We start from the raw sequence: 27,021 nt of genomic DNA, 5'->3' as shown, positions 1-27,021 counted from the left end.
CAGTTACTGGGCAATTAAAGGCTCAATTCTTCAAGGGATTGTAAGCCAGTGGGTGGTCTCATTGATTTCAAGACTGCTGCATGTGCTTATGTTTTCTGGTCAGCTGGGCTCTCCTAGAATTGCTGGTGAAATTTCCATTTTAGAACCACTTCACAATCTGTAAAATTATTACTGGAACTGCCTCCTCTGGGCATTACATGCAAGGCAGTCTGCCAGTGTCTTCTGACTGATTTAATACCATGACATTGAGGCATAGAATCATGACATATTTCCATTGAATCCACACCATACTGCACATTTCCCAGTTCTTATCTTTTAATTACTTCACGCATTCCAGACTATGCAAAGAAATATTGAGATAGACTTCCTTTAAAAGTTCCTTTTTTTGCAGGACAAAAGCATGGAAATATGTTTGCATTAAATAAGACAAATGATCTGACAAGTCTTTTGCTTCCCTCACAAAAGTTAAATGTAACTAAACAGAATTCCTATGTGGTAATTGTATTATAGAGCTTTAAATCAGAGCACGTGGAATAGGCTGAGCTGCAAGCAAAGAGAAAACCTTGGTTACATATGTTCAGCTGGTAATGTGTGCTTTTATAATTTCCAGTGTCCTGCTAGGGTTCTGAGAAAATATTTACAAGATGCAAATAAAATGTAAATGGAATCATGTTTCTATGAAGAGAAATGAATGAATAACATCCATGTAGCTCATGCTTTTTTACATACTGCACCGATGTTGCCTTATGATCCTCTAGGACCTTTCTTTGCACAGAGAGCTGATTACCTGAAACGTACTATTGCTTCTTCCTTTTTCTTTTTTCAAACAGACATTCTGTTCAAGATTATCTGACCTTACAACACATGCTGTTAGTTTTATCTCTTCATCATCTAAACAAACCCTGGTGTCTGAAATGGCTTTCCATTTCCACAGGTGTTTCTTATCAGTTCCACATTTTCTTCTGACAACAGGGAAAAAAAATCATATGTCTCTGCTTAGCTGTTGCCTGACCCAACACTAAAAAGCTTTTCTGAATGCAGAAATCTGTTGCGTGGCTGCTATAATATTGCTATACCCCAAGGGTCTGCTGCTGCTCCCTTTTTTAAAGCTACAAAGAGTCACATGCTTGGCCTGCACCAGAGAGGAAAATTTGATTCAGAGTGATGTGACCTATTTAAAACAATGAAAAGAAAATGCAGTTATTAGGTATCTTGTATGTGATTATCTTGCCAATCCAATTATTTTTTTACAACATACTGAGCTGTATCTCTGCTCCTATTGCTGTTTCTCCTACATGGAAGCACATCATGCAAAACACATACAAACCAGGTCTCACAGCAGCCACATGAAATCCAGCCTGCTGTTTCTTTTCTTGGTTTGAGCTTTGTTCTCCTGCATGAGTGCGTATCCCTCACCTTTTGGCACCTCAGGTCTTCTCCTTCCCTTCCTTCCCCTGCTCCAAAAAAATATCACTTCATACAAATGAACTGATATATTCTGGGTACTGATACAGTAACTACAGTGAAAGACACCACAAACACTAGTTTACTGTTTTTCATGGGGATTTTACAGTGCCTATGCTGGACATGTTACCCTTTTCATCCAGGAGCACTCTAGAAGATGATAAGAACTGCTGTACAATTTGCCACCAACATGGTGAAGAAAAAGTAGTGTTAAAGCTTTGAGCCCACAGTCTGAGATCTTCTTTGTCATTTGAATTTTATTTTTTCTACTGTGAATTTGATCCAGCTTGTTCTACTTTTTTAAAATGTAGAAACAGGAAAACACATATTGGGAATATGCAAGCCTTCAGGTAATTTTTACACTGTGTATTTATACTTCCATCTTACACAATCTATCATAAAAACATGATCTTACAGGAACTAGATAACTACAAGGCACATGCAATTCCTTGTGTCTTTTTGAATCTTTCACGTGAATTTAAGGTACTTATTAAAATATTTGTCATTTATATGAATGAAACCAGTGTGCAATAAAATACTTTGTAATAATTTTGGAGCAAAACGTATAATTAGATAGAAACTTTTACAAGGGTAAAGCCTGTTTTTCACCACCGATTATAATTACCTAGGACATGGATGCTTCAGTTTTAATGGGTGCCCTCAGCTGCTATGTCTACTTAAGTAAATCATCCTTCTCGTCATCCAGAGCATGCTCCTGCAATCTAAGTCAGAGCAGTAGCTTGTTACATTTCTGAAGCCCTACCAAAGTCTGGGCCATTGCAGGCGGCTGTGGGGCGTGCTTGCGTGCGGCTGGCCGTGCTGCGTGGCCCCGCGCGGCGACCCCGCGCATTCCTGGCCCGTAACGTTGGCGGCGGAGCCGGGGCGACTGAGCCCTTTGGGGACTGTGTCACTGCGAGGATTAGTGAATTAGTGATTAATTCACATCATCGCACTGAAGGCGCTTCTAGAGCCAAGGACAGGTTTTTCAGAGATACTGTGCAACGCCTAGGGGTCTTTTTCCACTAAAAAGATGGATTTTTTCACAAATGTATGTGAAACAAAAATTCTTGCAGCAGTAACAACAGCAGGGACAACAGAGGAAGCAGTAAGCTGGTGTTGAGCTGAGTCAGGTGGATCACCAGGCTTCAACATAACTAACAAGCTTTATGAGGACAGCTGGTTTCTGTACGTTTGCACTGCGATCTTTGCAAACAAGTTTTAGGTAGTTATCCAAACGTTTGGGCCATGTGAGCAATCCACATTGTTTAAAGCACAAGGAACACATTGTTTATATCAGCTGTACTTTCTTTGCCTATTGCACTAACACACTAGTCTCCTAATATATTCTAAAGAAGAAAACAAAACATTTCTCCCATCCCTCCCCACCAAAGATGACTGGTGAGAGCATATCTGACTTCAATAGCTCCATTTTGTTTTCCATTTCATGCTGGTGCTGTTTAAAATGTAGGAGGGGAGCATCATAAAATTACCCTTCTTGGTCTGATATGGTCTCAGCCCTTCATGACAGGTCTTGAAGGCCTGAACCAAAGTCTTACGATACAAAGTGTTAGAGTGCCTGAGCTACAGTGGTGCAAATGAGAGGTTAGGCGGGTTATTCGCTGGCACTCCTCTGGCTGCTTGGCATGGCTCCAGGGAGGCAAAGCTGGCAGACACCCGGCTCGCTGGCAGCTTTGCATCTCCAGAGGGGCATAAAGCACCCGGAGAGCACAGCTGAACGTGCTGCTTGCTTCTGCGTTATTGCTGTTACCCGAACGCGAACAGTGAGCTAGGGTAGAGTTTCTTTAATCATTTTGAAAGCGTGTTGTGCTGCATGACGAAACGGGGCCTCCTACACGTGCTCTGGGTCAGAGAGGAAGAAGTGAGATGTTATAGATCACTGATCTGATGCCGCAGCTTCTTTAGCACCAGTGGGGATCCACGGGAGCAGCTGCAGGGTTGCAGCTCCAGGAAGGGATCGGAGGAGGACTCAGACTCAGAGACTTGCCTTCAGGACAAGGCAAGCAGAGGAAGAAGGGTAATGCAACACCCCCTTTTTGCAATGGCAGTTTAGCTGCCTGTGGCATTCTGGCTCTTTGAAGCACACTGGGAAAATGTCCATTTCTTCCTATGGCAGCAGAATCAGTCCCTCAGACTGTAACACTTCCTTGGAGTGCTTTTTTTTTGTTTGCGTGCTTTGTTCTCCTTATAAAAACACTTTTCGAGAGCCTGATTTTTACATCTGTGGAGAGCAGGAGCAGATGCTCACTCGCTGAGGATGCCTGCAGAATAACCTGTACTTAGCATGCACGCTGCAATGATCCAAATAAATCATAAGAGTGTTTCGCCCTGCGAGAGGAGTTATGAAACTTCCCCGCGCTGCCGTCTCACATCTGTAAGTGAGGTGGCGCTCGTGTAGTCTCTCTCCCTCCCTCCCTGTCTTGGAGCCAGGGGAGCCAGGCGGACCCACAGTCCGACTTCGCTGCTTTACACAGGCCAGGGCTCAGCCGCAAACGTCAGCAAGGAGAGCTCGTACTTGCCCGACCCTTCACAATCATACGTGGCTCTGGAAAATGGAAAGTCCTGTTTACTTCAGGCCATGATAGGGGTTTCATATTTCTAACGAGACAAATTTCTCCCTGTGCCTTGCTTTAATTTACTTGATAAGTCTGAATGGGCATGTTTTTCATCCTAGAAATAAACAATTAAAGAAAGCTAAACAAACAGAAGGGAGAGAAAGAACTCCTTCCTGTTCTCACAGCTTATCTCTGCAAAATTTAAACATGCTTATCAGCCAGCTGTGCTCTGTTATAATCTTTTGCTTCCATCTTTGGTCCCAGTCTTCAGCAGATGCATGATGTCTGTTTTGTATCATCTCACAGTTTGCACTGACTGGTTCTGATAAAGGAGCCATCATCTTCTCAACAGGAGAAAAGGTATAATGCTTGGAGAATAATAAATATGACAATAAAAAGCTTGCTGCAGAGAGGAGCAGTGACATCCTCACTTCTGCACTTCTAGAGAAACAAGACCAGTTCCTTAAATGTTTGCTCAGGTATTAGTCATGTCGCTCTTACATTAAAAAGGGCTGTGCTGGGATGTGTGAGGATCTCAGAGTCTGGCCACATCTGGTTGCACTGTTCATGCCAAGCTGTTTCAAGTTTCAATGGAGAAGTGAAATACCAAACAAGCGATGGAGCGCTCTGTGTTTATACCACCCTGGCGGTGTGAAGGGATTGCGCAGCCGGGGGTAGCAGCCCGTGGTGATTCACACTTGGATGGCCAAGGGAAGAGCGAGATCCTAGGCAGGGCTACATGGGGAAAATGGCTCTCCTCCATGCCCCCAGCAGCCTTTGGGTAGGGACTGGGTCACCGTCACGGTCAGGCTAGGAGGAGGCTGTGCTCCAGATACTCCTGGCTGCTGCAAAAAGCAGAATAGGACAACGGTGAAACTTCTCACATTGATAGCAAGGTCACGCCAAGAACGTGAGGAGGTGCAAAGGTGTGTTCAGGGCACTTTTGCCCTGCTCTCTCTCTTCCTCTTCCCCTGTTGTACACACGCACACGTATCCTTGCACTGAGGCTGCTGCACCATCTTGCCCTGAAGAGGAAGCAGTCACGTGCATGAGAAGGCCCTTGGTTTTCAGAGACCAGAAATACAAGCTAATAAAACCCACTTGGGCACGGTGGGAAGTGGAGGAGGTAAAGCCTGTTTTGAGGGTGATGTAGCTCATTTAGTCTGATCGCCTGATCAGGCATGAGTTTAGTGAGGGAGGACACCGGGGCTCATACCTTTCCATAGACCCTCGCACACTTTTCTGCTGGGCTTTGCAAGGCAGCAGCTCCAGGGCCGCTCGCTGCCGGCGTTGGCCTGGCCAAGCGCAGCTGCGGCCGTGCAAGCGAGCACCGACCACCAAGGGGCGGTGTTGGGGCTTGGAAAGGCCCATCTGTGCTGGGAGCAAATTTGGGGGGACTCCTGGGTGAAAAGAGTTCCCCGCCCCAAAGAAAAGCAAAACAAAACCAAACCTTGTTTTATGTGCAAGCCAGTTCTGAATTTCTTGGGCTCCAAATCGGTTCGCGGGCTTACTGAAGGTTTCGTGTGTGCTAGCTAGCGCAGGTTTTAGCAAACTCAAGCCAGTTTGTGGCTTTGACATGAAAAACCACACTCAGGTTTGCTTCTGGGAAAGTGTCTGAAGGTGGAGCAGGGAGGGGGGTTGTTTGGGGTTATTTTACAGAGATTATTCCCTTTGCATTTCAGGGTTAAACAAAACCAGGTCTCAAAATTAAATACAGAGGGGGAAGAGAACACATGGATGTTGATCAAAAGAGGAGAAAGTACTTGCTTAAAACCCAGGGCTGCAGGACTCTGGAGGCTCTGGTAGCTCCCTCCAGAGTGCCCTGGTTTTTGCAGCCTCTTGCAACATCTATTTTAATCAGCCGATGGCCAGGCAGGAGCTGAGACAGCTCAGGGGCCGGTAGCCGGGGAGCAGTTCAGCTGTGGGCTCAGAGGCCGCCGTGCCGTGCAGTGCACCCCTGGCAGCGGTCACCACGTGTCAGCTCTGCGGGGCGTTGTGCAGGGAGCTGTGGCCTCCGGGCGCTGGTCCTCCCCCAGCCACGTCCCCCGCATCCTTGCGAACTGCCTGGTGCCCAGGTTGGCAGTCCAGGAGAAATAGGAGAAATTAAAAGTACTGGAATCTGAACTATACATTTACTCTTGGAGGCAGGGCTCTCAAGCCAGTCTGAGAGTGCTTTTTGCTGAAATTTGATGGGTGTTTTGTTTTTTTTTCTTTCCGTGGTTTTGCAGAAGTCTTCTTTGGGGCTCTATGGCTGTCCAATTTTACCAGCACTATAACTCCTCAAATAAACAACTATCAATGCATTTTATAGCAGGCTTTATAGTCAGCATATGCAACAGAAACATCAGCAACCACTTATAACATTCAAACAAACTGCACTGAATTCATCCTCCTGTTCTGGGAAGACCTACAGAATAGAAAGGTCACACAACAAGAAGTGCACTGCTTTGAAGTATGTCTTACCACTGCTTTGGACAGAGAAGGACTGCTAATATACCAAGCAGCAGAGGCTGGGAAGAGTCCTACATGAAATAACAGTGGAAAGTTTCTGATAAGCTACTGCCCCTGTTATAACTTTATCAGATAAATATGATGCTGTTTCATATACTCTTACTTTGAAATGTTGCATGCATTCAGCTTTGGAGGGCTTGTAAGCTACTACTTTATTCATTAGTTTGCAGTTGAAATAAAAGTGAAAAAAAAAAAAAGACTCTATGATTAAACATTCAGTCTGACAAATCCTCCACAACAACCCCCCTATTTTCATCATGCTGCCAGAAGAGTAAAAACACAGAATTTTCCTCTCACCCTGCACAAGGAGTTCTGCTCTTTTAGAACAGCTGTTAGTTAAAGCCAAGGGGTGGTCATGTTTATCTTAAGAATAATTTTTGGCAGCATTCACTCCTAAAGCTTGGGTTCAAATATTTCTTTGTCTCAAAAAGAATATCCAGTTGTGGGAAAGGGGGGCCGCATGGAAGTGAGCAGTGATGAAAAACAAGTGAACTCATCTCAGTGACCACTGCAAGGTAAAACTGCAGGTAACTGGAAAGTTAACAACTATTACAAACCCAACGACATAAGAGTCAGCCCAGAAGGCAGCTGCTGAATAACAGGATTTTTGGAAAGTTGTGGTTGTGCATACACTCAGGAAGATGAGATTTCTCTACCTGTCACCCACTGGATGTTAGGAGTATTCAAAGTTCAGAAGGCGTAGGGCTATACATTGCTGTCTTGCTCTCTAAGCACTGCAGTGGGCCATGTGTCTGATTCAAAGTCCACAGAAATAGATGGAGAAAATACATCTTCACATTGCCCTTCACCATGATCTTAGCTCAGGGAGTTTTCAGCAGTCACCTCTTACTGCAGTCCTCAGATATGCAGAAACTATTCTTAGTGACCAAAGTGAGAGGTTGCCAACATTTCTTTCCTTCTCAGCCCAGCCTCAGCAGCATTCTCTTTCGCATGAAACAGAAACAAAATAGACAACAAAAATATTTGCCTATGCCTCACCTGGATAACAATCTGCATCTTTACCTGGGAGACACAAGAAGAAACGGTGTTGTTGGGGATGCTAAGTGGTCTGGCGAAGTGGCATGCCGAGACAGGCTGAGATGAATCTAGAGAGAGAAGGGAGGCTGTAAATGAAATCCACAGTTATTTAGAGGGCTCTGCTGTTGTTATAGACTGACCAAAATAATAAACAAAAATACCAGGATCTGCAGACGAAAATGACTTGAGGGCATGCTGGCCATCAGGAACGTGCTCCCTGCTTCCGCGGCTGCCTGCAGGATGGGAACAGGATGTTGCCTGCAGAACAGCCCCAGACATTCCTACAGAGGAATTTAAATACACGGAGTTCTCTGGGTGACACTGAACATTGCCACTCGACTGAACTGACCAGAAAGCTGAACCAAAGGGAAAGGACTTTCTGACACGTGGTGGATTAGCCAAGCAGGCATGGCCAAACCTCTGTTCTTTAGCTGTCAAGGGCACTCAAAACCTCGATGAGGCAGGACAAGAAAATGCATTCCTTCAGCCAGTTCTTTGAAGATCAAGCAAAATGGAAGGATTATACTATAAAATGTCTGAATTCCAGAAATGTTCAGAAATGTAGTATATCAGTGTATGTCAGAAGTGATGCAAGTGCATAAGGATATTGGGAAGTAAAGTGTTTTTTTTTTTTTTGAATAGGCAAAATAGGATATTATTTAGGGCATTCACAAATATACCTTTGCCAAAGTTTTGTGGCCATTAAACCCATTTCAATGATTACTGCAAAAAATACCCACTTAGTTGATTTTCCCACTGCCATCCACCCTGCTTCCCCCATAGAACACTCAGCAGTCACAAGTGTGTAGCGATCACTACTTAGTTAGCTGTGTTCCTCTTTTTGTTACCTAAATTGTAGGCTCTTCTGGGTAAGGGCTTGTGGTTCAGGTGTGGACTTACTGCAGCGAAAGGCATAGGAGAGCTGTTGCTAGTGATGCTGGAGATCGCAGGCCAACCAAGCAAAGGTAACCAGGCGTACAGGCAGGAGATGTGGAGCCAAACCCAGCATCTGGCTGAGAGCCAGGTTCTTAGGACAGAGTTCAGAGACTGGAAGCAGGAGAAGGAGCCAGATCCAAGTCGGGAGTTCAAGGAAGAAAGTGAAAGGTCTGAAGTCAAGTCAGAACCATTTGCTGGGATGTAGAGACTAAGATGGCTGAAGCATTGACGTGAAGTGGCTTCCCACCAGTGACTTCGATGTTCACCAGGCCAGGAGGTGGCTGCCCTGGTGCCTGGTAAAGCTTGGGGACCTTCCTTCTGGTTGTGTAAGATCAGAAGCTTCATTCAACTGTCTCGGATAGCGAACTTTGGTGCTGGGGTGGCTCACAGTGTATGTCACATGATGACATGCAGTCTGCTGTTCTGTGTCCCCATGCAGCCCGAATGCGTACCTCGTGCCTGCCCACAGTGCTTCAACCAGGGCACTAGGAACCATTCGTAGCAGCTCCACTAGCTCAGTTGCACTGGCATATTTAGGCAGCAGCCATTCTTCTGCCTCTAGTGTTTGTCACTGATGGTGTCATGCTTTTTGGTGGACTCCTATTTCCTCAGTCAGAGGCCTCCCACCCTGTGGCCAGTCCTTTCTTCTCAGTGGTTTCTGAGGTTTTTTTTCATACCTTCAAGAGAGCTGAAGAATATCACACTTTCTTATAAATTGTTCTCTCTCTTTCTTTTGCTCTTTGCCTTCTTTTATCACAGCCAGTTTTGCCCCTTTCACAGTTGGATACATGTCTGCACCCTGCAAAAATAAGTCCAGTATTGCTTTCCAAGTGACAGAAACTGTCCAATGGCCTTGATTACCCTCACCATAGGCCACCTGCAAGAGTCAGTTCAGCCTGGTCCAATGAACATGTCAGATACGTCCCTTCAATACTAGAACCACAGTTTAGATACTGCAGTGAGCAACTGATTGCTAATCTGATGTTACAGTACTGAAAGTGGGCTGGAAAGATGCCTTTAATGTCTTAAAGTCTATCTGTAATGTCTATCCATAATGCCTATCTGTCTTCAATGTCTTTTCAAAGAGCAGACTGCTTTCTTAAAGCCTTTCTCTCAGCTTCTGACTAATGTGAAATTTCCAATCGCTTCAAGGAAATTTTTCTCTACCACAGAACACAGAATAACATCCATAGTTTCTCAAGAGAAAAGAAAAATGTCTGACTTCCCCAGTGGCAATTTTTGTTTACTGGATTCAGAGTAGTCTGGAAACTCTCGAGGAAACAAAACTCAACCCAAGTGTCTTGTTGCTATTTATTTAGACATTACCAAAGGCCTAAACATTTCTCTGCAGCAGACGAGCTTTCTGTATCTGTACTTTTTAGCTCAAATTTCATTACTGAATTGACAGCAAGAGGAAATGAAGGCTTCCTCTAAGGTGCCTGGTAAACTTCAAGTCCAAGAGGGACTGAGTGCAACCCTGGAAGAATTCCTTGTTGGGTTTTGTCCAAATAGCTGTGTCTGTCCTGTGATGTACGTTATGCTTCAGCATGCTCTTGTTTCCTGCTACGCAATGTGGCTGCCGCTGTCTCGTGGGTCCCAGCTCTCACATGTCAGCAAAGCAAGAGGGAAGCAGAGGCTTGGGGCTGATACTGCCTTGTCCCAGTGCGTAGTCAGGACATCATCTAGGCGTGCATTTAGCCCATGAGTTTGGAAAGTGCTTGTTGGATCTGCCAATGAGGGCTAACCACTGCCTGTCTGGGAAGGACTGTGCACATTTTTAAGAGAGAGCTGGTTTATTCTTATTTAGCCATGTCTCACATATGAGAGGCAGCATAATAGCACAGTGTGGCCTAATTGCTCACATCTGGAACCCCGCTGAAAATGTAAAGTGGTATATATGCAATTGCACTGGAAGAGACCTGATTTACTGAACTGTTCTTGGAAGCAGCAGGAAAGTAAGTAAAAAACAGATAGGGTCCAAGTGCTCACTACAGCCCCAAGCTCGCTCTTCTTTTGCTCCATGCACATTTGCACACAGACACACATGCATATCTGGGCTACTAAAGTGCTAGCACTTTCACAAGTTGATTGTTAAAATAAAAGTATAAAAGAAACCCTTGTGTAATGGCTAAAGATAGCCATGCATACCCTGTTCATCAAAGCTATATATTTCTGAATCTTGAAATTTAAACAAAAGAAAAATAAACCACACCATGCTTACTGTTATTACTGCAATAATAACAGTAATAGCTACCTCCGGCACATTATTTTCTGCCAGAGTGCCACTGTAAAACCAGCTGCGCAGGGAGATGCAAGCTTCCTTCAAGGAGCTGTGTATGTATGACCTGTTGTTCTCTCTTGCATTGTTTTCAGTGAAGGAATGAAAGTGGTGCAAAGCAACGGAAAATCCAGCTTTATATTTGTTCACAAATTCACAAATTAGAGACTCCACGTCCAGTAGAGCTGCCTTATGCAAATAAAGCTGCCTTTGGAGGGAAGAGAGACTTGTAAGTAAGCAGATTTTGTGTAACCTGGGTGTGAAATTCTGCAGATTTAGTTTGTTTGTCTGGGGGCTTTAGAGGGTTGGGAGGGCCTTGAACCTGTTTAGCCTATGTTTGAAGTTCTGCAATTTTTTTTTGTTTGTTGGGGGCTTGAAGGAGTTAGGAGGTTTTGAAATCAGTTAAGTTTATGAATGGGTGTGCTAACAATTACATTTTGAATGTGTGTGCTAAGTTTAACGTTTGTATCTGAAAACAGCAGTATCATCTCAAGCACAGTTTCAGTCAATGTAGGAATGAATGTCACTCCGCACACACATACTCCCCTGTAATCTAATCTGTTCCTCAGAATTATTTTGGTAATTCCATAAGTGTGCACAGATAAATACCAGGTCCACTCTTAGATCAAGCTTTTACTTCAGTTTCACTTGTTTATCCTGGTTTTCATCTATTATGAAAAATGGGGAAAGAGAACCAATTGTGAATCGGAGAAGGAAGACAGTAATTCAGAGCAAGCATATGCCAGTTCCAAAAATGATCCTGAGATGAATTTATAAAAATTTTCCTTTTTTTTCCTTCACTATTGGAACTAGTAGTTAATAAATTAGTTTAGATAGCATCCATTCATACAGTAATCCCCCTATTTCTGGAATCCAGTTTTGTTTAACAGTCAAAAATGTTAGATGCCTTCCCACCCCTTGGCTTCTCCTAACTAATCTTTCTCCACCCATAATTGTCTCTCCTCACACATCTCACTATTACTGATTGACTAAATGCCAGATTTACCTTCTGCCAGGTTAATATTTTTCCCCTCCAAAGCTTCTGGGAGGGAATTTTTGCATATAAGTTTTATTCAAGATTATAATTACAGCAATCCATGCAGTTAGGCGGGTTATTTCTTATCTTCGTTTCTTGCAGAGAAGTCCTGCCACAAATCCTTGAGCTCTACTGCACACAAAGGGAGGCTTTTGTTTCATTTTGTTTTGAATTATTTCTATATAAAAATCAACCTACCAGCTGAATGTTCAGATTTTTTTAATAACTGCCCTTGCCACTTTCTGAACTTGTTTTCCTTTAACTTGCTCCTTCGCCAGGAGCCCCTAGCAGGAACGGATATAGAAAGCTACTTATTTTATTGTCAGCTCTTGTACTGAAAAAGAAGAAAACATCTACTTGGGTTACTGTACAGAGGACCCCTCCTTTTGCAGAGAATTCACATCTTTCGCAAAAAGTAGAAGGAAAGGCTCAGGTCAATATCTTTGTCAGTTTAAATCTTCACAGAATGATATTGCAGCCAGAGATGAAAGAAGTAATGTTAGATGCAATTAAAAAGCTCTCTAATCTTCTCTTACCAGTTATACCACCCTTGGTCTTCCTGTGGGGACAGGGAAGGGAGGGAGATTGCTTGTTTGCTTTGCGGCTGAGCAGATGATTGCTTGGCTTTCTGTAGTCCTGCGCTGACCCCTCCTGTGTCCTGATCAACCCTCTAATCCAGATTATCTCTCTCTCTTTCTGTGAGGATTGGTGGAGAAAGGGGTCTCTCTCAGAGCATTTAGACGCACCAAAGGGAGCAGGACATTGCACAGAAGCTGAGGAGTAGATCTCAGTTGTGTAAACCTCCCTGGATGTCTAACTGTTACTATTTATTATGTTCTTTGCTGCAGCTCCAGTGGGAAAGTGCAGTTTCCTTATTAGCTCACTGCAATTTGTTTTGTCTCTCTGTTCATGCCCTGTTTCATGCTATTCCTTGTTTGTTTGTGCACACAGACACATCGGTCTCCTCGGTTACGTCTTCTCTGCTTCCTCCATGGCTTCAGTGTGTTGTTGTTTGTCACAAGAAAAAGGTTGGCAAAAACAAAGCATGAAGAAATGCCATGCGAATACTTACAAGGATGTAAATTATGGATGTGTGTTGTGGAAGTCCAGAAGTGTCTGCAAAAGCCTAGTCATTCTTTAAATGTAGCTAGAGACATTTCAGGAGGCAATTGCATGGTGAGTAACCAGTAGTAGCAAGGGACTGAACTCAATAACTGTAGCAGATCCTCCCAGTTTTCCTTTGTTTGCCCTTGGACAGTCAGTTTTAAGTAGCTTAGGCCAAAGGAAGAGCTCATAAGCTACAGTTCTAGTAGTGACATGTAATTAAATAATCAAATGCTATGGGCAGTATTCCAAAAATAGTAGGTTTCAAACATTTGCAGGGTCTCAAGGGCACTAGATCCTTTAAACAGTACCAAAGAGAACGTTAGTCCCCCTATTTTGTGGCAATGTGTCAGTTTTCTGACTGAGAGGCATTCCTGGCTCTTACACGGCAGTTATCATCCAGTAGAAGAAACTCTGCCTCAGACTGGTACCGTTATTGTATCTACCATTCCCAGATGTTGTTTTCTTCAGATGTGGCTTCCCTGTGAATGTGTCCCACTTGGCAGTAGGTATAGCAGCGGAGGTGAGCTCCTGTTACTCCAGTCAAGTCATTGTAACAGCAAGTACAGGATGGTTTGTAACATAAACTGTAAGAAGAGTTCTGGCCAGCTTTTTTTTTTTTCTATTTTTGTTTTTTTTACAACATCTGAAATAATTATGTTCCAGACCTTTTCTTCGTATTTCTTTGGAGACTTTACACAGAAAGTAAATACTGTAGTATTGGCTTAGTTCTTAGCTGGAGTTTTGCAGTAGGAGCTGGAGACACCAGACGGAAACAGGTAATCAAGACTGTGAGACTAGAAATCTCCATGTCCCCTTCCTGGAAAAAAAAAAAAAAAAAAAAAAAAGGAGCCCTGTAAGGTTGATTCATTCAAATCATTGGGAGAAAATATTTTATTTTACCATCACTGAATGCTTCCCTTGGACTGGGATACAGAGTATTGATGAGCCAAGTGTGATCAGCATATCTAAAAGAAACAAAATCTTTTGACCAATGAGTTCATTTTCATCAATTGCTGTTAAGTAGAATAGAGGCTTTATCTGTTCTTGTCCCCCCATGGGAAAAAGCAAAGCAAAAAGAAAGGCCTTCTTCCATCCAGTATTATAAGATTGAAAGCATTTGTTTCTTGGAGTGGAATGACTTTCAGTTCTTATACCCTTCCAAATATCACATTCCATACATTTGAGAACACCAAAATTGAATTACTTATATTTATTCAAGAAACCACAAAAATTCTCAGACCTTTCAACCACTAGTATTGTGATTAGTGTGACTCCTATCTGAGTGCTGATGGTGAAAATGATGACTTATTTTTAAAATAAAAAATAACATTCCAGACACTCCCATCTGGTTGAAAATAAAAAGAAAAAAAGAAGAATTGCTACTTCCGTAGAAGCGTCAGTTAAAAATAAACCTTCACTTTCGTACCATTAAAGGAAACTGAAAAACTCCTAAAGTCTCTGGGTTTTTTTCACTTTACATTTTAATTACCATTATTATTTTTACAAGCATTGCATGTTTTAATTATTATTATTATTTTTACTTCATTGGTAAAGCTGCTAACAAAGTCTCCTGGGAGATGGATTTATGTCTCAAAATGAAATATAGAGCCATATACTTCAACTGGATGGAATTTCTGGGAAAAAAAAGATGAATGAAAGAGAGAGAGAGAGAGAGACTTATCCTAAAATTGCCTGTGGTGGTGGGGTGGAGGGGGTTATAGTATTCTGTAGGTATGTAGTAAAACAGGCTTGCACAATCAGGCGGAGTAAAGTCTTGAACTATGGCTTTATACACCCAGTTACACCATCCAGACCTGGCTCTAATTGTCTCATCCAGTTAATGTTTAGTTGCTGATATAAGGTAAAACTACTCTAGAAAGACAAACTACTATGAAAAGAAAAACAAAAGTCTGACACCATATCTAAAGACTAAATAAAAATTCAACTCTCTGAGCCAAAATGTGCGTGAACAGTGAATATATCCAACAGCGGAGCTGGAGAAGCACTCCTTGTCTTCTCTGAGTTTGTACCCATACCTATGAAAAAGACTCTCATTTTATAAAAAGCAAAAGATGGTGCATGCATTAGCAGTAAGGTGGATGATGTGAGGTAAAAAGTAAAAAGCAAATAATAAGAATCCTTAAAATAATTTATACCTTGAATATCACTATTGATCCCAGGAGGGTAATGTGAAGAGAAGGAATTTTGCTGACTGTGTCTAAAACAGGTCTAAACATAGACAAGATAAAATAACAGAGCATTTATGTAAAGCTATATATACTTTGGTGAGCCCTTTCTGATGAATTAAGGAGACAATAGTAGTGCTTCCACTGCTCAAGCTGCACTGCATTCTTTTTATTTCGTTTTAAAAACAGTTTTTAATGTAATTTTCAAAAGGGAGCATTTCAGCATTCCCACGAGCCTTAGTTAGACAGGACCCTGGTGAGTCCTGCACTCAAACAGAGCATGCATTATTCCATGAACCTTTCCCTATCACAGTTGGGTTGTCAACACTTACATACACAGGAGTCTTACAAACTTGCAATTTGTATTTTCCAAACCGATTATCTTGCTTTATCCTATTCCAAGATAAGCTAGTAGATTCACGAATGTCTTCCATTCATTCTCATTCTTCAGTGCTTCATGAGAGAGGAAGCAATTAGGCAGCCAGTGAAAGAAGAGGAGAAGCCTTTCAGCCAAAGTTACCTGAACAGCTGTGATCCTCTTTACTACAGAGGTACAGAGACATTGATGCACACCCTGCCCCTGCTTCTGCCCTGGGCTGTGTGCTCTTCTGCCCAGTGCAGTGGAAGAACAGAGAAATGAAGGAGAAAGCTAAATCTCAGTTCTTCTGCAACAAATGCCACATTCCCAGCTTTCAGCATTTGTTACAGGAGATTTAGGCTTCTCTATGCTTACTTTGCCTAAATGTAGTAGCATTTGTGAACTGGGGAGCATGATTCTCATTTCTCTTTTATCTCCTTTGTCCTTCCGTCTGCTTTCTCCTACCACATGGGCTAGGCCTGGAGAGTCATCTCAGCACAGAATTCCCATGCACGGGGGGCTGCACTATTAGCCATTGCGCAGCTATTTCAATGTTTGTTTCTCAGGTATTTAACGATTTTCATTAGACTTACAGGAGAGAACAGAATGAGGATAAAACAAAATTAGTAAGGAACTAGACATAAGGACAAAAAAACGCCACATTGGGAATGATTACATTAGAACAGGTTGCCTGGAGAGGCTGTGGAATCCCCATCCTTGGAGATATCCAGAAGTCACCTCGACAAGGCCCTGATCAGCCTCATCTAACTTTGAAGTTAGCCCAGCTTCAAGCAGGGGATTGGAGAAGGCAAACTCCAGAGCTTCCTTCCAACCTTAAATATTCTTTGGCTTGTTTGTTGTTTGTTGCATATAATTGTAAGCTCTGATCCTTTATAAAGGGTGTGACTGGGAGGCAAGAAGGAGGTTCATCTGCCTCTGTTTTCTCAGGGCTTCTTTTCTGGACCAGGCAGAAATGTCTGAAAGACGGGAGCAATTGCTTACGGGGTGTAACAGGCCATGCCCGGTGTGCAGAGCATTGGGAGTGCATGGCAGGGCAGGCAGAGAGCTGGGAACGGCTCGGGAGATGGGGAAGCAGGCACGCTCAGAAGGATCAGAAAGTCAAGCTTTTCCTGAGGACTCAGAGGGATGTTGCAGCGTTTGTCCAGGTCCCTGAGGTTGCTGCGCTGAGGTCTGGAGGAAAGGACTTGGCCTACAAAGACAGAGTGGATGGAGGAAAAGGAGGGGTTAAGTTCTTTTATTCCTGTTCTTTCTCTTCTGAATTTTCTCTGTTTCAAACAGTTCAAATTTCTGTTCTAGTGAAACCTATCTTCTGAGTTGAAAAGTCCTTCTGATAAGTCTTGAGGTGTCATTTCAAGAAAAAGGCATAGACTCATCTCACTGATTGGCTAACAATAATCAATAATGGCAATAGTAATAATAGTAAAAGTATAATGAAAGACCCATATTCACTGCATTCCTCTATCTTTGCAGTTACTTTGAGAACAGGAAAATGCTATTTTTTTTCCAAATATGAAAGAACCAGACTTACTTTTTTTTGCATCACCTGCATAGCTGTTTGCAAAATGAAAGCAAGAAAAAAGCAACTGTACAAATAATGAATAGCTGAGAGTTAGTTTTCATAGTTACTTCTTTTTAATGTCTCAGAAAACCACAAAGAGAATCTTTGAATCCAGTTGCTCTAAAGAGGTGATAAATAGATCTTCGCTACTTATTCCTCTGGCAGTTCTTTTGGCAAATGGAAAACACCTATAAAGCCAAATGTTTTGTTCTGTAAGTGTAAAGGCTCTTATTATAGCTAGGAATAAAAGATATGTACAACACTACTAAAGGTTTTTTTTTTTCGCTTTCTGAATAGCTTTAATTTGAGACTAGTTATGTTCTCAGCTCATATTTGTTGTTAGCTCAAAACACCCTTTGGCTACTTTATGATGCGCTTTTCACTGAATGATGCGCTGTTCAACAAATAATCCCACTGACCTACACAGGAATGACTCACAACACTAGCTACTAGCCAGTGGTATTCAAGTAGTCACAGTATAAGAGTGCTGGAAGAACTTTATACTGCTTTGGCATCCCTACCACTGTTTGGAAGATGTTTCAGTTATTTTTATGATATTTTAATCTGATATTCTGTAAATAGCTCTAGGTGAATGGCTTTGTAGAGAAGCCATAGTGTAGTGGTTAACATAGTAAAATATAACAAAACAAGAAAATATTTTTAACTATTCTAAATACTTATTTATGAGGATATTGCAGTGAATTAACATTATCTTTATTTTCTTAGATCTTGTGGATTTTGGTGTTTCAAGTAGAGGCATGAATAATAACTGGATAACTTCAAAAGCCCAATCTTTAGGTAAGCATCTAAAAGTCTACTGGCTCTCCAAAGCCTGACGTATCTGTTAGGCCCTCTATATTTTTCAAGAGAAATCCACTTTCTTGTTCTGATTCATCCAGTCTGCTTTCCACTAATGATCCATCACTGTAAACTCCAAAAACTTCTGCGGTGATTGCTGGCCCTGTTGAAGTCAATGGGACATATTCTTCAGCATGTGTGTATGGTGGAAAAAGTGAAGACAGAAAACACTTAGCTAGCACTTCAGTAGTTTTCCTTTTAAAGTGATACAAACTCATTCATTGCTTTCTTTCTTGTATTTATACCAAAATTTATTGAAGTTCATGAAAAAGCTCTTCACGGGCTGTGTTTTGAAGGGCACTATTATTTGAATTACTATTGTTTCCATGTGAGCTACGCTTCTTTTTTGATAATGACCACTCTGATGGCAAACACGGCCTCCTTCTCCAGGCACTGGTGCCACTACAGGGTGTGGAGCCCGGTCTGATGATGACCCAGCTTTGACACCAGCTCCATATGTTCATGATGTAAATTCAAATGCAAGGACTGTAATACAAAGCCACATTGCTGACATAACCGTAAAAGACTTTAAACAGGTTACAAGAGCATACAGTCAAATATTTGAAATAGATCATCTTCTGGCAACCTCACTTCATCCATCCTTTATAGGAGGAAAATTAAATCTATGTTCCACTGAGTTCAGGCAAGGTTTCTGGAAGTATGTTCTTGTAGACAAAATTACAAGAATTCTTCCCACCTGCTCCTGCTTTCACTCCTGATTAAACCCTAAGGTCAATTATTTGCAAACCTGAGGAAACTTCTGAGTCAGAGGTTGATCAGACTCCAGAAAGAGAAGAAATCCAAATGGGAAAAAGAGAATGGATGAGACAAAAACAGTAATATTGGCAAATAGGTTGGCTTTTTTAATTTGGTCTGTCAAATTAGAAGAGGGAAAATGTGATGTAATAGGAACAGAAACTGTTGGTCGTAATACAATCTTGCATTTTTTTCAAATAGGTGGAAAGTTTCACAGTAAACATATTTTATCCAGAGTGCAAGAATGCTAGGGCTGTTTTGTCTTTCTCTTGAGGAAAGGGTCCTTCTCTCTGCTTTTCTATATTTTTTTAAAAATTCCACCTAGATACTGAATACCTTTATAGGTAAAATTCTGGACGAATAGTTTTGGTCCTCCCTCTATGTAAAATGGCACACTGAAAAAAAAAAAAAAAGCATCAAGGCAAGGAGCTTGTTAGACTACATCTTAATGGAAATTTGGATTTAAAAGATAAGCATATTCCTCTTTGGTACCAGTGTTAACCATTGGGTTTAGAATGTCAAAGCCAAAGTCTATTCTTGTTTACACTGACAAGACTGTCATTGATTTAGGCAGTAAATGCATGTGTATATTTGACAGCAGAGCTTGGCTTAGCAAGCCTTATTGGCCATACTAGACACTCTTGCGATACCTATACTACTACCTATACTAGCGGGCCAGGCTCCTGGTTAAACCACTGGCAGGTGCTCATTCATAATATTCATTTAGCATTTTCTTGAGCATGGTTTAACCTGAACTACATAGCACTTCTCCAGCGATGCCTGAGCGCAGCCTGCAGCATAGCACGGACCAAAAACTGTTTGCAGTAAGTGAAACTACAGTGCTCGGACAGTGGCGCTGGCGAGAGTTTGGCTGCATGGCCTTAGCAGTACAAATGACCACGACGTATTTTACAGCCGTTATGCCAGTTGACTATAGGTCCACCAAACAGGTCATGGCCCATTTTAGCAGATGCAGCCTCTAAAGCCAGTGCTGCCCTGGAGGATTCTCTGTAGGACCTGGACCTAGGTGATGCAATGTAAAGGGAAGGAAAGGAAACCAAAATCTGTCACATCACTAGGGATGCTTTTGGGATGGTAGTGATGCAGAAAAATGGCACTGTAGTTCATTAACAGTCTTGTATTACCTCTTGTGGAAGCTAGCAACGCAGGCGTGGAGAGCAAAAGGAAAACGTCTGAAAAACTTACGCTGGAAATAACAAAAGAACCTTTTAATAGCAACACCAGGCCCAGGTGATCATCAGCAGAAATGAGCCTGAGAGTTGAGTGAGGAATAGAGCTCACACGATCAGAGGGAGGCACAGCTCCGCTCTTCCCTCAGACCCAGTTTTTAGCCGGCAGAAATTAGAGTAGCCAGGACAACTATTCTCGTTTGCACCAGCTGAAATTCTGAGGCTCTGCCAAGGCAGTAGGACTCTTTCTCCATAGGGTTTACAGGTAGCCGAGTCTGAACTGCTTCTTTACACTTAGATTTCTAGCAACAGCAGTGCCCAAGTTAGACACTCTCGATAGGTGGGATCATTTTGGTTAATCTCAGCTACCTAAAAGATAGGCATCTTGGCACCTGGGCTCTCTTCAAGGTCAGTGGAGAGTCACAGGCACATCCAGAGCCAGATTTTTCTTATTCTAGAATAAACATCTAAGACAGGTGGGATGAATCTCTATCTTTCTCTCTCTACTGGTTGTAGGAAAGACCTAGATGACTAAGTTAGACTAGAAGTCTAATTTTTATACAGCTGCATTTGAATGCCATACCCACCATGTCCTTAATGAAAATACAAGACCTTGTGAAAATATAAGGCACCTCAAAGGTGCAGCATAAATTACAGATAGGCAGATTCTCTTTCTCTGCTATCAGGACTTGATTCTCTGTCTCCTAAAGTTAATGGCAAAGATACCACTGACTTCAGTGGGAAATATTCAGCCACGGATGCTCAGTGGTCTGGTTCTGTGACAAGTCCTGCACCTAGGTAAACCAAAGTCTCAGTGGCATCTTTAATAATGCTAGATTTAACAGGATTTGGTGTCTTGCAAAAGCTAGCCAGAAGCAGAAATCTAATATTCTTCCGGCAACTATAACATTCCTAGTATTTTTCATATGATACTTATTTTCTGGGTTTGAGGCCATAAACTGAAAATGGACTAGTCATGTTTTTGTCAGATTATTTGTGGTAGTTCATGCAAATAACATGCAGATGGGTGATTCATCAAAGGTCCAGCATCCAATTTCTTTTAGAGTTAGATCAGACTTTTCTTAAAATGTTTTCCCACTTTCTTTTTCTCTTGTTGGTGTTTGCTTACCAACAGAGTGTCTGGTCTGGAGTGACCCTGGTGGATCTGTTCTCAGCACTCTCTGGTGCGGGGAAAAGAAATGCTGCTGGCCTGCTCAGTATTATAACAAAAAAGAATTCATAATAATGATCACAACAAATCCATAACAGATAATAGGAACATAGAAAACATTCGGTGAGTCAAAGAATATTCCTGAAACTGGAAATCCCATCAGATGAAGTCAGTGAAATGGAACATATGTCATGAGACATAAAATGTCAGATGAAAATACAGAGGGTTTAAGAAAGTTATCGAAGATTCCAAACCAAAATATTTCAGTCTCAAAATCAGGAAGTCTGAGAGCAAATTGTTCTGTGTTTTGAAGCCTTGGGTATCTGAGTAAGCATTTAAAGAGGGGAACAATTTTATGAAGATGATAGGTGGCTTTTTAACCTCTGTTTTTACCCATGAGAATCTTGCTGAGACATTGCCTGAGACATGCTATTTTGAGGGATTAAACACGAGATTGGTGAGGTGCAAAGGAAGAATGATGGAAGAAATTAATAAATTCAGGAGAAAAAAAGTGAAATACTCTTGAAAGTTTTGACAAGACTGAACTATGGATTGACTGAGCTTCAGACAAAGCAATAACAGTACAACCTAAATATCAACTGCTACTTTAGGAAACTGAATTGTAGCAACCATTTTATTTAGGATTCTTTTTAGGTCCTAAAGAATAATATTTAGAAAGACAACAAAAATATTCTTAACTGAGTACTAGGAAAACTGACTGAAAAATAACCATTTAAAATATTTCTGTAATACAGCCATATTTTTATTGCCATTTGCATTTCTCACACAGTGTATAAACATTAGCTAGTCTTATGCTGAATTTGTAGCTGACATTCCTAAGAATTTTTTTGCACTCGTCTTAAGCTTTTTTTTTCTGTTCTGCCTATTTTTTCTTTTTCTTCTTTTACATATATCTGTAGTAACATCAATACAAGAGAAAACAGAAAAGCTAGAGGAATGGGCAGAGCAGTTCATTAAAGAGATCATATCTTTATCTGGGCACATCTCTAAGAAATCTGGATTAACCTTTAGCAAATGAGAGTGGAAACAAGCTTTAATTTAGTTCCAAGACTAATAAAAATGTTCTGGATGGAAACGTGTATCATTTACCAGCACAGCCTTCTTACTCACACTGCCTGTCTATTGCATTTATTCCCCGGGGAACACATTCCTTCACATTTTTCTCCATCAAAGCCAGATTGCTATATGCCACATAAATTGAGGCAGTACTTGAAATGAAAGAGCTGATGGCTCATCATTATATAAACCCTGCTCACAAGTTCAGAAGTGATAGGGTTACTGAGCTGCTCTGCCCTGTCTGTTTATCCGCATGGATTTCAGATTCGAGCTGCATGTACTATGAAGAGGAGAAGCACTGGCAAACTCCTGCTTGTGCAGCATATTCTGTGATAGTGACTAGCTGTGGTATATTGTGAGCCCCAAAGCTGTGCTGTGTGCTCCAGTGTGCCATTGCCTCACCACTCAAGCATAGGGAAGTCGAGCTTTTTTCACAATCCACTGCTCAGACTATCCCAGCTGCATTGAAAATGGGGTGTATGTAGAGCTGTCTCCCCGCAGCTGCAGAGTGCCCATGACAACATGTTCAGGGGATCCTCTAGCTAATGCTGGAATATCATATTTCTATCAGATGCCCCACAGATGGTGGAAGAAGCCGGATTTGTTTGTCGGGGCTCCTAAGGTTCGTATTCTCATTGACTTCACTGAGTCATTGGGAGAGCAGGAATGTCACAATTTGCTCCCTAGCATGATACTTTACATTTTCACTAATGAAATGAGACAGTCAGGATCTTGGCAGGAGATAAGGAAAGCCCCAAAACAGACGAAAAGGGGCCCCATGCCCACAGCTGCTTCTTCCCTTCAGTCTTCCTGTGGAATATGTAAAGGAGTTGTCAAGGATTCCTGACATACAGGATGAAGTGGGAAAACAAACATGAAAACACATTTTAGTAAAGAAAAAATATAATCTTGGGAGAACTTTATAAATAATAAAAAGAAAAGGAGCAAAATTGTTTTACTTTTTTCTGTTCCTCCACTTTGAAAATCTGATGAAAGAGAACAACACAACCTGACACATATTCACAGAACAGTTTTTAATCCACTGCTCTGTAACATGCTTCAGCTTCTGCATGGTATTTAACCATGCTGGAGTGTGGGAGCTTGCTACTAGACTCACACTAGAATACCCAGTGCCAAGAAAATTAGCTCCAAATACATGATTTCAGGGCTAAAAGTGAATAGCACCTTTCTCCCAGCTACTTCACTGCTACTGCTTTTGGTACCTAGAAGTTGGTCTCCCTCCATGAAATTTGATCTCAGTCCAGCTCAACAGAGAAGGGACATCAGACATCCCTATTTTAGTTTAAAAGAAAAGAAAATCACAGCAGCTTTGAGAGGGGTTTGACAGCAGTAGATAAGGACCAGCCAACACAAAGCATCTGGACAAACAATGGACTGCTTAATGCAGTGACAATGAAGTGTTATTTGCCTCTGTTTGTTTTCCCTAACTGCTTATTTGAAGTCAGTAATCTTCCTATTTTCTCCCAGTACTTTTCTCTACCTTTTGATCATAAGAAACCAAGCGGTGCATTATGAACCCTCCAAGTACACACTATAGCTCTGGTTTCTTACAGCAGCTCTGTAGACTGGAGGAAAAAAAGGACTCAGCTGTTCCTGAAATATTGGTTAGACATCACATGTGCCTGTCCTGAGCTCAGTGGTCACATACTTTGTAATGATTTTCTGGTCCTGAGTAAGCAACAGCAAATTACAATGTATGCTGTTCCACTAGAGGGTTTAGACTCTCTTTCATCTGCCCAGTCCAGCCTTCTCACACTTATTGTGAAGTTTCTCACACCAAGACTATGGGAAAGGATTCATTATTTAATTCCTTCATTACTTCAGCACTGCTGTGTGCTTATCACAATGTCAGACGTGCCCAGGGAGAGAAAATAGCAGAGGTATACTAGGGGCAAGAATGAAGATAAAAAGGGGAAAAATAACTTGTTGGGTTTGGAATTTAGAAATCTAGTCCTTCTCACAGGAAAGCCAAACTAGCATTATAAAGGCAGACTCAGTATAGAAATTTCCTAGCAAAATTCAGTGCAGAACTATTGGGGATGTATTCCACATCCACCCCAGCAGAAACTCTCTAGGGTGTCTCAGACGAGCTGATAGGAGCTGGAATGGGAAAGGTCACAGTGCACTGTCAGTCATCACTGCATCTGGCTAGATATAGAAATATATACGTATAGCTGCTCCTCATTGGGGCTGGCTTCCCAATCACTGTCAGGTTAGATACAAATAGGATTAAACACACAAAGGAACTATGATAGAAAAAGTGGCAGGATGAAAAGACGTTTGACTGAAAAAGAAAAGTAACCCAGAGAACTGAACAGGCTCTGCCTCAAATTTGTCTTTAGATTTCATAAACATTGTGAAATGCTCTGTGGTCTCTGTTACAAACAAAATGTACCCAAAGGCCTTTGTTAGAAATTCCCAGCTTTTGTGGTCAAAATTCATGACAGACCACAATAAGAAGAAAAATTTTAAAGCTGTAAGTGTTAGGTTCATGCTGATCTTCTGATTTCTGTGCCTTCAGAGTGATCCTAAGTCATAATTTAAGTCTTTTTTCCTCAGAAGCAGTGTCTGAGAAAAAAATTGACTTAAGAAAAAGGATGGCATTCTTAGATGCAACTTCAAAGAACTTAGATGTTCACCTCAGAGAACTCAGGCTTCATAGAGACCACAAAGTATTGTATGTTTAGATTAATATCATGAAAGCTGGCAATTCTTGAAATCTGTTATGTTCACTTCAAGCCCTGCTTTTAGGGATCCCAAAAGGAAATTTGTAAGGAAGGCAGCAGCGGAGCTGTTGGGGTGTGAGCTGATGAGAAAACTCCTAATAGCATCGTCAGAGAAATTGGAAAGTGGCATTACATTGCTTTGCCCTAACAGAGCTGTCAGAAAAGTGTTCTGACGAACCAGTTGTTTTGATATTTTTTCATCAGAAAATATCTGTTCGTTGACACTGAGTCTTTCCACAGGAATGTGCCATTTAAGCACATCTATTAAGACAGCTTTTTTTGGATTCATGATAAAATTGCTGATCAAGTATGACAGAGAGAGAGGAGAGGGAGACCACACACCCCCAGTTGCCCAGTGGTTAGGACACATAGTATAATGGAAGAGCTTTGTGCTAATCCCAGATCAGAATTAACTGATACTTCAGCTTGAGTTTCTCAAATAAGAGGTGACTGCCTCAGCTTTCTGAAAAGTGACTATTTTAGGACATGATGATTTCTCTTATTGTTCTTTGGCATAAGGAGAAAATTTATGAAGTCTCAAGACCATTATAAAATCTCACCAAATTCAGTTCCACTCATTTCTATTTCTGAGCTTGCAAATTTCAAAATACAAAAAGTAAACTGATCCACTGGACTGGCAACATTCTTCAACCTGCCATTTTCATGGAAACAGAGGAAAAGTCAAAAGCCAATATTTTGTCATTAGGGACCATAAACAACAAAGATGATAACATCTACAATGTTTAAGATACTTTGGGATGTTTTTGGAACTTCCGATGATGAAGTAGGGCATCATTAAGCAAGCCCATTACTTTAGTAGGTCTCTGGCTTCCAGGAGAGGCTTCTTGTCTTTATTATGGAGGCTCCCATAAAGCACAGCTTTGAAATGAGGCTTAAGTACAGTATATTCATGTTTTGGAAAAATGAGCCAGGAAGAGGCGTGCCATGCATTTTCACTTCCATGCAACAGTCACGTGTAAACTGACCTCACAGGAAAATATTTCTAGAGTAGCAGCATTTTATACTAGCCCTACACTAAAAAAACCCAACCAACCAAACAAAAAACCCTAATATTGTTCTTACCCTAGCTATCCTGTAAGGGATGAAGATCCTGAAAAGGTGAGTTGTATGCTTACTGCCTTCCTTTTATAAATCACTGAAGGCATGACTCTTACCCCTGAGCATAGACAGCATGGCACATCTGGGTGGGAGGGGAACCTGGCTGAAAGATATCAGCTCATTTCTGTTCCTGGTCTCAGACATGCTTATGTAAGGGTAATGCAGTAGCACAGAATAGTGTTTTAAATTAGAAAGATTCCTCATAGCTTAACACTGTAGTGTTAGTTTGAACAGCAGTTTGCACAAAGGATGGCTTTCAAAGAGCTTCCAGTACTTTAGGGTGTGATTTATCTAGCTGAGGTATCCAATCTCAGCTAGTCATCTAGGCTCCTTCTATGGTCTGTGGAGAGAAATTGCTTATGCACATAGTGGTGGATTTGTCTTAATATAGGTCTGTATGATTAGCAGGATGAATCACTTCTATGACTGCCTCTTTCTTCCCACTAAAGAGGTGGCACACATAACTGATTTAGACTGGTTGCTTCACCTGTAGATGACTGTAGCTGGATGAAGTGAAAATCCTCTTACTTTACTGCTATAAATAGCCATCTAATTCCTGTTGTAATACTTGTGAGTGAGATATCTTGGTGTCTGTACAAAGCAGTGATATACAAGTCAAAAGTTTCAAAATCTCCCATACACAATTTCAAGTTCTGTTCTGAGGAGGTCACAGATGGGAACTGTGGAATCAGTCTTCCAGGTTTATTATGACTCCTATTTTTTTTTTTAATTTTACCCCTTATAGACAAAGGAATCTGCCATTTCATCTTTCTAATACAGCTTTGACATATGGAGAGAAACAAGTTCTGCAAATGGGTGGAAGTGAAGACTACCGGAAATGTTGTGGAAACATTAAGATCCTTGTGGCTATAAACCCTGAGTGATGCCAGCTGGAAACTGTAATTTAAGAATCAACCTACAATAAAAGTTTAACTTAAACCAAACAGCCTAACAGTCTAATATTTTTTTAAGTTCTTGTTTGTACAGTATGAATTTTGTACTCACTGATATATATACACACTATTAGCCTCAAACAA

General features: G+C 41.5%; 2 long non-coding RNA genes across 2 annotated transcripts; one reads left to right on the top strand and one right to left on the bottom strand.

Moving 5' to 3' along the window:
* Nucleotides 1-297: 297 nt before the first annotated feature.
* LOC135327996 (uncharacterized) lies at nt 298-8,452 on the bottom strand. Its single transcript, XR_010388712.1, has 3 exons — nt 7,748-8,452; nt 7,548-7,654; nt 298-4,882 (listed from the first exon to the last, which is right to left on the bottom strand). It is a non-coding gene; the product is annotated as an uncharacterized LOC135327996 (long non-coding RNA).
* Nucleotides 8,453-10,350: 1,898 nt separating this feature from the next.
* Nucleotides 10,351-26,918, top strand: LOC112985487 (uncharacterized). The gene is made up of 5 exons (XR_003259755.2): nt 10,351-10,477; nt 10,896-11,029; nt 12,788-13,012; nt 17,793-17,864; nt 26,730-26,918. It is a non-coding gene; the product is annotated as an uncharacterized LOC112985487 (long non-coding RNA).
* The last annotated feature ends 103 nt before the right edge of the window (nt 26,919-27,021 follow it).

This window comes from Dromaius novaehollandiae, chromosome 1 (assembly GCF_036370855.1).
Source record: "Dromaius novaehollandiae isolate bDroNov1 chromosome 1, bDroNov1.hap1, whole genome shotgun sequence".
Lineage (NCBI taxonomy): Eukaryota > Metazoa > Chordata > Aves > Casuariiformes > Dromaiidae > Dromaius > Dromaius novaehollandiae.
Note: the sequence above shows the minus strand (reverse complement) of the source record. Positions and strands in the feature narration are given on the sequence as shown.